Genomic DNA, 14,891 nt, shown 5'->3' with positions numbered 1-14,891 from the left:
CCGTCTCTCCCTCCGTCTCTCCCTCCGTCTCTCCCTCCGTCTCTCCCTCCGTCTCTCCCTCCGTCTCTCCCTCCGTCTCTCCCTCCGTCTCTCCCTCCGTCTCTCCCTCCGTCTCTCCCTCCGTCTCTCCCTCCGTCTCTCCCTCCGTCTCTCCCTCCGTCTCTCCCTCCGTCTCTCCCTCCGTCTCTCCCTCCGTCTCTCCCTCCGTCTCTCCCTCCGTCTCTCCCTCCGTCTCTCCCTCTCTCTCTTCCTCTATCTCACGTCCCCGTGTCCCCTCTGCAGATATTATTACAACAAGCGGATTCTGCACAAGACGAAAGGGAAGCGCTTCACGTACAAGTTTAACTTCAGTAAGGTGGTGCTGGTGAATTACCCGCTGCTGGACATGGCGAACTCCTCCCTCCTGCTGGGACAAAACCCCTTCCCCGGGGCGCACCCACACGACCCCCTCACCCCGGAGGTAAGGGTCACCCTGAGGTGCCTCGTATACAGCCCGATGCACATCGTTCAGCTCTGTACACACACGTTCACGCGCAGCTCACGCACACACATGTACGCTCACGCACACATACACACTCACGCACACATACACACTCTCACGCACGCTCACACATACATACTGTACACTCACACACACTCACAAAGTCCTATGATATATTACATGTGTATATTATCTCTGCAGTATATTACTGTGTATATTACCCAGGGTATATTACACGTGTATATTATCTCTGCAGTATATTACTGTGTATATTACCCAGGGTATATTACATGTGTATATTATCTCTGCAGTATATTACTGTGTATATTACCCAGGGTATATTACATGTGTATATTATCTCTGCTGTATATTACTGTGTATATTACCCAGGGTATATTACACGTGTATATTATCTCTGCTGTATATTACTGTGTATATTACCCAGGGTATATTACATGTGTATATTATCTCTGCAGTACTGTATATTACTGTGTATATTACCCAGGGTATATTACACGTGTATATTATCTCTGCAGAATATTACTGTGTATATTACCCAGGGTATATTACATGTGTATATTATATCTGCAGTATATTACTGTGTATATTACCCAGGGTATATTACATGTGTATATTATATCTGCAGTATATTACTGTGTATATTACCCAGGGTATATTACACGTGTATATTATCTCTGCTGTATATTACTGTGTATATTACCCAGGGTATATTACATGTGTATATTATCTCTGCAGTATATTACTGTGTATATTACACAGGGTATATTACATGTGTATATTATCTCTGCAGTATATTACTGTGTATATTACACAGGGTATATTACACGTGTATATTATCTCTGCTGTATATTACTGTGTATATTACACAGGGTATATTACATGTGTATATTATCTCTGCAGTATATTACTGTGTATATTACACAGGGTATATTACACGTGTATATTATCTCTGCTGTATATTACTGTGTATATTACCCAGGGTATATTACATGTGTACTGTATATTATCTCTGCTGTATATTACTGTGTATATTACCCAGGGTATATTACACGTGTATATTATCTCTGCTGTATATTACTGTGTATATTACCCAGGGTATATTACACGTGTATATTATCTCTGCTGTATATTACTGTGTATATTTCCCAGGGTATATTACATGTGTACTGTATATTATCTCTGCTGTATATTACTGTGTATATTACCCAGGGTATATTACATGTGTATATTATCTCTGCAGTATATTACTGTGTATATTTCCCAGGGTATATTACATGTGTATATTATCTCTGCTGTATATTACTGTGTATATTACCCAGGGTATATTACATGTGTATATTATCTCTGCAGTATATTACTGTGTATATTACCCAGGGTATATTACATGTGTATATTATCTCTGCAGTATATTACCCAGGGTATATTACATGTGTATATTATCTCTGCAGTATATTACTGTGTATATTACATGTGTATAGTATCTCTGCTGTATATTACTGTGTATATTACCCAGGGTATATTACATGTGTATATTATCTCTGCTGTATATTACTATGTATATTACCCAGGGTATATTACATGTGTATATTATCTCTGCTGTATATTACTGTGTAGATTACCCAGGGTATATTACCTCTACAGTATATTACTGTGTATATTACCCAGGGTATATTACATGTGTATATTATATCTGCAGTATATTACTGTGTATATTATATCTGCAGTATATTACTGTGTATATTTCCCAGGGTATATTACATGTGTATATTATCTCTGCAGTATATTACTGTGTATATTATCCAGGGTATATTACATGTGTATATTATCTCTGCAGTATATTACTGTGTATATTACCCAGGGTATATTACATGTGTATATTATCTCTGCAGTACTGTATATTACTGTGTATATTACCCAGGGAAAATTACATGTGTATATTATCTGCAGTATATTACTGTGTATATTACCCAGGGTATATTACATGTGTATATTATCTCTGCAGTATATTACTGTGTATATTATCTCTGCAGTATATTACTGTGTATATTACCCAGGGTATATTACATGTGTATATTATCTCTGCAGTATATTACCCAGGGTATATTACATGTGTATATTATCTCTGCAGTATATTACCCAGGGTATATTACATGTGTATATTATCTCTGCAGTATACCCAGGGTATATTACCTCTGCAGTATATTACTGTGTATATTACCCAGGGTATATTACACGTGTATATTATCTCTGCAGAATATTACTGTGTATATTACCCAGGGTATATTACATGTGTATATTATATCTGCAGTATATTACTGTGTATATTACCCAGGGTATATTACATGTGTATATTATATCTGCAGTATATTACTATGTATATTACCCAGGGTATATTACATGTGTATATTATCTCTGCTGTATATTACATGTGTATATTACCAAGGGTATATTACATGTGTATATTATTTCTGCAGTATATTACTGTGTATATTACCCCACAATATACCACTGCGTATCTTACATATTACCCCACAATATATCACTGTGTATAATACCCCATAATATATCAGTGTGTATATGAACCCCGTGGTATATTACTGTTTATATGAACCGTGTGGTATATTACTGGGTATATGAACCCCGTGGTATATTACTGGGCATATGAACCCCGTGGTATATTACTGTGTATATGAACCCCGTGGTATATTACTCTGTATATGAACCCCGTGGTATATTACTCTGTATATGCACCCCGTAGTACATTACTGGGTATATGAACCCCGTGGTATATTACTGGGTATATGAACCCCGTGGTATATTACTCTGTATATGAACCCCATGGTATATTACTGGGTATGTGAACCCCGTGGTATATTACTGGGTATGTGACCCCCGTGGTATATTACTGTGTATATGAACCTCTGGTATATTACTGGGTATATGAACCCCGTGGTATATTACTGGGTATATGAACCTCTGGTATATTACTGGGTATATGAACCCCGTGGTATATTACTGTGTATATGAACCCCGTGGTATATTACTGGGTATATGAACCCCGTGGTATATTACTGTGTATATGAACCCCATGGTATATTACTGTGTATATGAACCCCGTGGTATATTACTGTGTATATGAACCCTGTGGTATATTACTGTGTATATGAACCCGTGGTATATTACTGGGTATATGAACCCCGTGGTATATTACTGGGCATATGAACCCCGTGGTATATTACTGGGCATATGAACCCCGTGGTATATTACTGTGTATATGAACCCCGTGGTACATTACTGTGTATATGAACCCCGTGGTATATTACTGTGTATATGAACCCCGTGGTATATTACTGGGTTTATGAACCCTGTGGTATATTACTGTGTATATGAACCCCGTGGTATATTACTGGGCATATGAACCCTGTGGTATATTACTGTGTATATGAACCCCGTGTTATATTACTGGGTATATGAACCCCTTGGTATATTATTGTGTATATGAACCCCGTGGTATATTACTGTGTATATGAACCCCGTGGTATATTACTGGGCATATGAACCTCGTGGTATATTACGGGGTATATGAACCCCGTGGTATATTACTGTGTATATGAACCCCGTGGTATATTACTGTGTATATGAACCCCGTGGTATATTACTGTGTATATGAACCCCGTGGTATATGACCCCCGTGGTATATTACTGTGTATATGAACCCCGTGGTATATTACTGGGCATATGAACCTCGTGGTATATTACTGTGTATATGAACCCCGTGGTATATTACGGGGTATATGAACCCCGTGGTATATTACTGTGTATATGAACCCCGTGGTATATGACCCCCGTGGTATATTACTGTGTATATGAACCCCGTGGTATATTACTGTGTATATGACCCCCGTGGTATATTACTGGGTATATGAACCCCGTGGTATATTACTGGGTATATGACCCCCGTGGTATATTACGGGGTATATGAACCCCGTGGTATATTACTGGGCATATGAACCCCGTGGTATATTACTGGGTATATGAACCCTGTGGTATATTACTGTGTATATGTACCCTGTGGTATATTACTGGGTATATGAACCCCGTGGTATATTACTGTGTATATGAACCCCGTGGTATATTACTGTGTATATGAACCCCGTGGTATATTACTGTGTATATGAACCCCGTGGTATATTACTGTGTATATGAACCCCGTGGTATATTACTGTGTATATGAACCCCGTGGTATATTACTGTGTATATGAACCCCGTGGTATATTACTGTGTATATGAACCCCGTGGTATATTACTGTGCATATGAACCCCGTGGTATATTACTGTGCATATGAACCCCGTGGTATATTACTGTGTATATGAACCCCGTGGTATATTACTGGGTATATGAACCCCGTGGTATATTACTGTGTATATGAACCCCGTGGTATATTACTGTGTATATGAACCCCGTGGTATATTACTGTGTATATGAACCCCGTGGTATATTACTGGGTATATGAACCCCGTGGTATATTACTGTGTATATGAACCCCGTGGTATATTACTGGGTATATGAACCCCGTGGTATATTACTGTGCATATGAACCCCGTGGTATATTACTGTGCATATGAACCCCGTGGTATATTACTGGGCATATGAACCCCGTGGTATATTACTGTGTATATGAACCCCGTGGTATATTACTGGGTATATGAACCCCGTGGTATATTACTGGGTATATGAACCCCGTGGTATATTACTGTGTATATGAACCCCGTGGTATATTACTGTGTATATGAACCCCGTGGTATATTACTGTGTATATGACCCCCGTGGTACATTACTGGGTATATGACCCCCGTGGTACATTACTCTGTATATGAACCCCGTGGTACATTACTGTGCATATGAACCCCGTGGTATATTACTGGGTATATGAACCCCGTGGTATATTACTGGGCATATGAACCACGTGGTATATTACTGGGCATATGAACCCCGTGGTATATTACTGTGTATATGAACCCCGTGGTATATTACTGTGTATATGAACCCCGTGGTATATTACTGTGTATATGAACCCCGTGGTATATTACTGTGTATATGAACCCCGTGGTATATTACTGTGTATATGAACCCCGTGGTATATTACTGTGTATATGAACCCCGTGGTACATTACGGTGTATATGAACCTCGTGGTATATTACTGTGTATATGAACCCCGTGGTATATTACTGTGTATATGAACCCCGTGGTATATTACTGTGTATATGACCCCCGTGGTACATTACTGTGTATATGAACCTCGTGATATATTACTGTATATATGAACCTCGTGGTATATTACTGTGTACTGTATATGAACCCCGTGGTATATTACTGTGTATATGACCCCCGTGGTATATTACTGTGTATATGAACCCCGTGGTATATTACTGTGTATATGAACCCCGTGGTATATTACTGGGTATATGAACCCTGTGGTATATTACTGTGTATATGAACCCGTGGTATATTACTGGGCATATGAACCCCGTGGTATATTACTGTGTATATGAACCCTGTGGTATATTACTGTGTATATGAACCCGTGGTATATTACTGGGTATATGAACCCCGTGGTATATTACTGGGCATATGAACCCCGTGGTATATTACTGGGCATATGAACCCCGTGGTATATTACTGGGCATATGAACCCCGTGGTATATTACTGTGTATATGAACCCCGTGGTATATTACTGGGTATATGAACCCCGTGGTATATTACTGTGTATATGAACCCCGTGGTATATTACTGTGTATATGAACCCCGTGGTATATTACTGTGTATATGACCCCCGTGGTACATTACTGGGTATATGACCCCCGTGGTACATTACTCTGTATATGAACCCCGTGGTACATTACTGTGCATATGAACCCCGTGGTATATTACTGGGTATATGAACCCCGTGGTATATTACTGGGCATATGAACCACGTGGTATATTACTGGGCATATGAACCACGTGGTATATTACTGGGCATATGAACCCCGTGGTATATTACTGTGTATATGAACCCCGTGGTATATTACTGTGTATATGAACCCCGTGGTATATTACTGTGTATATGACCCCCGTGGTACATTACTGTGTATATGAACCCCGTGGTATATTACTGTGTATATGAACCCCGTGGTATATTACTGTGTATATGAACCCCGTGGTACATTACTGTGTATATGAACCCCGTGGTACATTACTGTGTATATGACCTCGTGATATATTACTGTATATATGAACCTCGTGGTATATTACTGTGTACTGTATATGAACCCCGTGGTATATTACTGTGTATATGAACCCCGTGGTATATTACTGTGTATATGAACCCCGTGGTATATTACTGGGTATATGAACCCCGTGGTATATTACTGTGTATATGAACCCCGTGGTATATTACTGTGTATATGAACCCCGTGGTATATTACTGTGTATATGAACCCCGTGGTATATTACTGTGTATATGAACCCCGTGGTATATTACTGTGTATATGAACCCCGTGGTATATTACTGTGTATATGACCCCCGTGGTACATTACTGTGTATATGAACCTCGTGGTATATTACTGTGTATATGAACCCCGTGGTATATTACTGTGTATATGAACCCCGTGGTATATTACTGTGTATATGACCCCCGTGGTACATTACTGTGTATATGAACCTCGTGGTATATTACTGTGTATATGAACCCCGTAGTATATTACTGTGTATATGACCCCCGTGGTATATTACTGTGTATATGAACCCCGTGGTATATTACTGTGTATATGAACCCCGTGGTATATTACTGGGTATATGAACCCCGTGGTATATTACTGTGTATATGAACCCCGTGGTATATTACTGTGTATATGAACCCCGTGGTATATTACTGTGTATATGAACCCCGTGGTATATTACTGTGTATATGAACCCCGTGGTATATTACTGTGTATATGAACCCCGTGGTATATTACTGGGTATATGACCCCCGTGGTATATTACTGTGTATATGACCCCGTGGTATATTACTGGGTATATGACCCCCGTGGTATATTACTGTGTATATGACCCCGTGGTATATTACTGTGTATATGACCCCCGTGGTATATTACTGTGTATATGAACCCCGTGGTATATTACTGGGTATATGACCCCCGTGGTATATTACTGTGTATATGAACCCCGTGGTATATTACTGTGTATATGAACCCCGTGGTATATTACTGGGTATATGACCCCCGTGGTATATTACTGTGTATATGACCCCGTGGTATATTACTGTGTATATGACCCCGTGGTATATTACTGTGTATATGACCCCCGTGGTATATTACTGTGTATATGAACCCCGTGGTACATTACTGTGTATATGACCCCCGTGGTACATTACTGTGTATATGACCCCGTGGTACATTACTGTGTATATGACCCCCGTGGTACATTACTGTGTAGATGCACCCCGTGGTATATTACTGTGTATATGACCCCCGTGGTACATTACTGTGTATATGACCCCGTGGTATATTACTGTGTATATGACCCCGTGGTATATTACTGGGTATATGACCCCCGTGGTATATTACTGTGTATATGACCCCGTGGTATATTACTGGGTATATGACCCCCGTGGTATATTACTGTGTATATGACCCCGTGGTATATTACTGTGTATATGACCCGTGGTATATTACTGTGTATATGACCCCCGTGGTATATTACTGTGTATATGAACCCCGTGGTATATTACTGGGTATATGACCCCCGTGGTATATTACTGTGTATATGAACCCCGTGGTATATTACTGGGTATATGACCCCCGTGGTATATTACTGGGTATATGACCCCCCGTGGTATATTACTGTGTATATGACCCCGTGGTATATTACTGTGTATATGAACCCCGTGGTATATTACTGTGTATATGACCCCCGTGGTACATTACTGTGTATATGACCCCCGTGGTACATTACTGTGTATATGCACCCCTGGTACTTTAGCTTACACGTGCTCTCCTCCTCCTCCAGGCCCTGCAGTCTCTCTTCTCCTCTGCGGGACGGGCCCCGTTGCTGGAACGCCCGCTCTCTGCTCCGGACACGGACAAGTTTCGCCTGGAAGCTGCGTTTCCCTTCCTGGGCACAGGTGAGCTCCTGGGAGAGGTGTGTGCACTCACGCTACTCCACAGCACGTATGGAAAGCACACTCACACCGCGTGTTACACACTCACACCGCGTGTTACACACTCACACCGTGTGTTACACACATACACCCCGCTCTGTGTTACACACTCACACCGCTCTGCATGTTACACACTCACACCGCGTGTTACACACACACACCCCGCTCTGTGTTACACACTCACACCGCTCTGCATGTTACACACTCACACCGCGTGTTACACACACACACCCCGCTCTGTGTTACACACTCACACCGCGTGTTACACACATACACCCCGCTCTGCGTGTTACACACTCACACCGCGTGTTACACACACACCCCGCTCTGTGTTACACACTCACACCGCGTGTTACACACATACACCCCGCTCTGCGTGTTACACACACACCGCTCTGCATGTTACACACTCACACCGCGTGTTACACACATACACCCCGCTCTGTGTGTTACACACTCACACCGCTCTGCGTGTTACACACTCACACCGCTCTGCATGTTACACACTCACACCGCGTGTTACACACACACCCCGCTCTGTGTTACACACTCACACCGCGTGTTACACACATACACCCGCTCTGCGTGTTACACACTCACACCGCTCTGCATGTTACACACTCACACCGCGTGTTACACACATACACCCCGCTCTGTGTGTTACACACTCACACCGCTCTGCGTGTTACACACTCACACCACTCTGCATGTTACACACTCACACCTCGCTCTGTGTTACACACTCACACCGCGTGTTACACACATACACCCCGCTCTGCATGTTACACACTCACACCGCGTGTTACACACACACACCTCGCTCTGTGTTACACACTCACACCGCGTGTTACACACACACACCCCGCTCTGTTACACATTCATAACCGCTCTGCGTGTTACACACACCTGCTCTGTGTTACACTCACACCGCTCTGCGTGTTACACACATACACCCCGCTCTGCGTTACACACTCACACCGCTCTGCGTGTTACACACATACACTCCGCTCTGCATTACACAAACACCGCTCTGCGTGTTACACACATACACCCCGCTATATGTTACACACTCACACCACTGTGTGTTACACACATACACCCCGCTCTGTGTTACACACATACACCCCGCTCTGCGTTACACACATACACCCCTCTCCGTGTTACACACATACACCCTGCTCTGTGTTACACACACCGCTCTGCGTTACACACTCACACCGCTCTGCGTTTTACACACTCACACCGCTCTGTGTTACACACACACCCAGATCTGTGTTACACACTCACACCGTTCTGCGTGTTACATACACACACCCCGATCTGTTACACACACATACACCCCGCTCTGTGTTACACACACTCACACCGCTCTGCGTGTTACACACTCACACACCGCTCTGCGTGTTACACACATACACCCCGCACTGCGTGTTACACACTCACACACACACCGCTCTGCGTGTTACACACATACACCCCGCAGTGCGTGTTACACACACCCCGCACTGCGTGTTACACACAGACCGCACTGCGTGTTACACACAGACCGCTCTGCGTGTTACACACACACTCACCCCGCTCTGCGTGTTACACACACACTCACCCCGCTCTGCGTGTTACACACACACTCACACCGCTCTGCGTGTTACACACTCATACCGCTCTGCGTGTTACACGCACACACCGCTCTGCGTGTTACACACACACACCGCTCTGCGTGTTACACGCACACACCGCTCTGCGTGTTACACACTCACCCTGCTCTGCGTGTTACACACTCACACCCTGCTCAGCGTGTTATACTCACACCCTGCTCTGCGTGTTACACACTCACACCCTGCTCTGCGTGTTACACACTCACACCTTGCTCTGCGTGTTACACTCACACCCTGCTCTGCGTGTTACACACTCACACCCTGCTCTGCGTGTTACACACACACACCGCTCTGCGTGTTACACACACACACACCCTAAGTGTTACACACTCACACCCTGCTCTGCGTGTTACACTCACACCCTGCTCTGCGTGTTACACACTCACACCCTTCTCTGCGTGTTACACACTCACACCCTGCTCTGCGTGTTACACACTCACACCCTGCTCTGCGTGTTACACACTCACACCTTGCTCTGCATGTTACACACTCACACCCTGCTCTGCGTGTTACACACTCACACCCTGCTCTGCGTGTTACACACTCACACCCTGCTCTGCGTGTTATACACACACACCACCTGCTCTGCGTGTTACACACACACACACACACACACCCTGCTCTGCGTGTTACACTCACACCCTGCTCTGCGTGTTACACATTCACACCCTGCTCTGCATTACACACACACACCGCTCTGCGTGTTACACACACACACCACTCTGCGTGTTACACACACACCGCTCTGCGTGTTACACACACACCGCTCTGCGTGTTACTCACACACCGCTCTGCGTGTTACTCACACACCGCTCTGCGTGTTACACACACACACACCGCTCTGCGTGTTACTCACACACCGCTCTGCGTGTTACACACACACACCTCTCTACGTGTTACACACTAACACCTATCTACGTGTTACACACTCACACCCTTCTCTGCGTTACACACACACACCGCTCTGCGTGTTACACACACACCTCTCCGCGTGTTACACACTCACACACACTGCTCTGCGTGTTACACACACACACCGCTCTGACTTCTGTGTCTTGGTTTTGCAGGCTCTAGTTACACGAAGCCCCCCGCCCTGCTGCCCCCCTACAGCCGAAGCTCCCCCTTTCCCGACTTCTCCTGGGGGTTTAACCCCTACCTCTCCAGCACCTTCCCGCTCACTGGCTCCAAGCTGCCCACCTCCCTCTACCACCCACAGTTTTACCCCAGTTCCCTCTCCCAACTACCCCCTCCGTCTCCCTCCTCCCAGGGGAGGCCATGGGCAGACTCAACCCCCTGCTCCAAGGGGCACCCCAAAGGCTGTGTCCCACCCTTACCCCCCGAGCAGGGGGGGAGCTGGGGTCCCGGGGGCAGAGAGGAGGGAGAGGGCAGAAATGGAGGGGAAGGAGGACCCGGAGTCCGACTCAGACCTGGAAATTACGGACGTGAGCGACTGCAGCTCGGAAGCCGAGGGGTGTGGGTACAGCCCCCATGCCAGGGACCCCCCGCGGGGAGAGGACAAGCGGAAGAGGAGCAGCCCAGACAGGGCAAAACGCCCCCCCAAAAAGAGACCACTCCCTCCAGCTAGAACACAATCTATACATAGGTGTAAAAAGATATATGTATATACAGTATATATATAGCTCTATGGATATATATGGGATAAACCATGTCTCATTCACCTCTTCCTCCCACGAGCTTCTCCTATGGGGTATGTGGGAATTAACCCCTCTGCTGCTGGACGGGCCGCTAACACATTGCGTCGTGGGCAGTTCCAGGACCCATGGGGTTAAACGCCGCAGTGTCTCACACGTATTTTTATTTGACAATTTGCCTTAAATGCAGAATTTATCGATGATTTAATATCGGGGTACCCAACGCCTGCCGAGGTACCACAGAACTGGGGGTGCACGCGGTGCCTGGAGGGATTACACTCTAACGTAAGCCTTTAGAATAGGGATTCACCCCCAGGGCGCGCGCCCCGATCCTATCCGCGCTCCCCGCGCCGCCATCCTCCGCAGGAGCACACTGCATACCTCTGTATAGTGGCGATGACGGATCAGACAGGCGTGAGCCCCCCCAGCCCCGCTGTATAAAAGGGAGGCTGCGCTCTGCTCCGGGGAATGACACGTGGGATCACAGCCGCGCCCGGCATCGTGAGACAGACGGGAACGTCCCGTCGGTGCCCGGGACAGCGGCTCGAGCGTCCAATCTCCGGGACGATGTGCGATAGTAACCCAACCGCCAAGGTGGCCACGCAGCTCGGAGATGAAGAGGTTAACCTGCGGAGCCCAGACCCAGCGGCGGGAAAGGGATTAATAGCGGGATATTCAGCGCCCGTCTTTCTGTGGACTTCCCCGCACGCTGGGGTGGGCGCAGGGGGAAACCCCACTAAATGCATTAGGGAGGAGGGGCATACCCCAGTCCTCAAGAGCCACCTTCAGGATATCCCTGCTTCAACACAGGTGGCTCAGTCGTTGACCACCTCCAGTCCTCCGAGGCCACCAGCAGGTCTTCAGGATATCCCTGCTTCAGCACAGGTGGCTCAGTCGTTGACCACCTCCAGTCCTCCGAGGCCACCAGCAGGTCTTCAGGATATCCCTGCTTCAGCACAGGTAGCTCAGTCGTTGACCAACTCCAGTCCTCCGGGGTCACCAGCAGGTCTTTCACTTTCAGGATATCCCTGCTTCAGCACAGGTGGTGCAGTATTCGGTTTAGCCACCTTTGCTGAAGCAGGGATATCCTGAAAACCCGACCTGTTGGTGGCCCTTGAAGACTGGAGTTGCCCCGCCCCTGATATATGGCGGCCCATTCCCCGGGTCCCCGCCCCCCCCTCCATCGCAGGGACGCGTAACCGGAACACAAGTATTAATGGAGACGAGTGCAGGACGTCCCGCTCCCTGCGCAGTGTCACTAGAGCAGGCGCGTGCGTAGTGAGGGACGCGCCCCAGTGACTCGCTATTCCAGTCCCAGCGGCGCTGTCACCGAAACTTCCATACGGATCGGTTACCTCGTGGGAAAGAAGCCCAATGGAAGGGCGCCACCTCGTGGCAGAGACCGGTAAATGCAGGCACTACAGAGCAGAGCCAGTCCTGTTCCGAGAAGCTTGCAATCTAACGCCAGCGGGAGCCGTGCATTGCGCAGGCTGGCTGTGCCGGTTTACAAGAGGGGGAAAGGCTGGGAGATTGTGCGGCTGCTTCAGCGTATTTGTGTATTTTTACATCCCGGCACCCCGCAGTAGATAATAATAATACTCGTTACTGCCCCGAAGAGCTTACAGCCCGTGATCGTTCCAAACAGCAATCCACATCCTGCGGAGGAGGGGGGTGGGGGGTACCCCCGCTCATCGGGAAATAAAGGTGCGACAATGTATAATGGTGATGAGTATCTACATACACTTACAGGAGCGCAACAATATATGAAAGTAACAACCCTTGCGGGATTATTTGCGGTGGAGAGGGTCGCTGCCAGCGCTGGGCAAGGTCAAAGGGCGCAGCGAGCGCTTAACCGGGGCGCTAGTATTATTGGGGTGCCACAGTAATACTCCCGGGTAGCATTTAATGCTCCGTATTCATTAACTTTGCAGTATTTCCAGTGTCACAAAAAAAAGCTGAAATGCGGCTGGATGGTAAAAAGGCCACAAGCAGCCCCACGGGTCCTCGCGTTGGGGTGTCCTACTTCAAAGACCAGCAGCCTGTATATAAGCCTCTTAATTCGCCTGTGCTCCCCCCCCCCCCATGTGCCGCCGCTGTCCCGTGTATTGCGTGTGCGTGTGTGGTCCATGTCTGTGTCTGTGAGCCCTGACGGGAGAGAGGATCCCAAAGCAATAAAGGCAACGAGATCACTGGTGTGTGCGCCGTTATTACATGGGGGGGGGGGGGGAGACCAGGGGCGGGGGGGGGGGGGGGGGAGACCAGGGGCGGGGGGGGGGGGGGAGACCAGGGGCGGGGGGGGGGGGGGAGACCAGGGGCGGGGGGGGGAGACCAGGGGCGGAGACCAGGGGCGGGGGGGGGGGGAGACCAGGGGCGGGGGGGGGGAGACCAGGGGCGGGGGGGGAGACCAGGGGCGGGGGGGGGAGACCAGGGGGGGGGGGGGAGACCAGGGGCGGGGGGGGGGGAGACCAGGGGCAGGGGAGACCAGGGCAGGGGGGGGGGAGGACCGGGGGCGGGGGGAGACCAGGGGCAGGGGCGGGGGGAGACCAGGGGCGGGGGGGGGGAGACCAGGGACGGGGGGGGGGGAGACCAGAGGGGGGGGGGAGACCAGGGGGGGGGGAGACCGGGGGGGAGGGGAGACCGGGGGGAGGGGAGACGGGGGGGAGGGGAGACCGGGGGGGGGGGGACCAGGGGGGGGGACCGACCAGGGGGGGGGACCAAGCGACGCTCTGCAGTGGGAGCGACGCTCTGCAGATCTCGCAGGCGATGACCTGTGCTCCCCCCCACTCTATAACCCAGAGCACAGGTATCAGCACACAGCGGCAATGCAGACATTTTATTCGGAGTATCTCAAAGTTACGGGGGTACAGGGGTACGGGGT

General features: G+C 47.7%; 1 pseudogene; it reads left to right on the top strand.

The window, feature by feature from the left end:
* The first annotated feature begins 282 nt into the window (after positions 1-282).
* Positions 283-13,018, top strand: LOC142481472 (ETS domain-containing transcription factor ERF-like; annotated as a pseudogene).
* Positions 13,019-14,891: the final 1,873 nt, after the last annotated feature.

This window comes from Ascaphus truei, unplaced genomic scaffold (genome assembly GCF_040206685.1).
Source record: "Ascaphus truei isolate aAscTru1 unplaced genomic scaffold, aAscTru1.hap1 HAP1_SCAFFOLD_2690, whole genome shotgun sequence".
In the NCBI taxonomy this organism is placed as follows: Eukaryota; Metazoa; Chordata; class Amphibia; order Anura; family Ascaphidae; genus Ascaphus; species Ascaphus truei.
The sequence above is the reverse complement of the archived record's forward strand: the minus strand, read 5'-3'. Positions and strand labels throughout refer to the sequence as shown.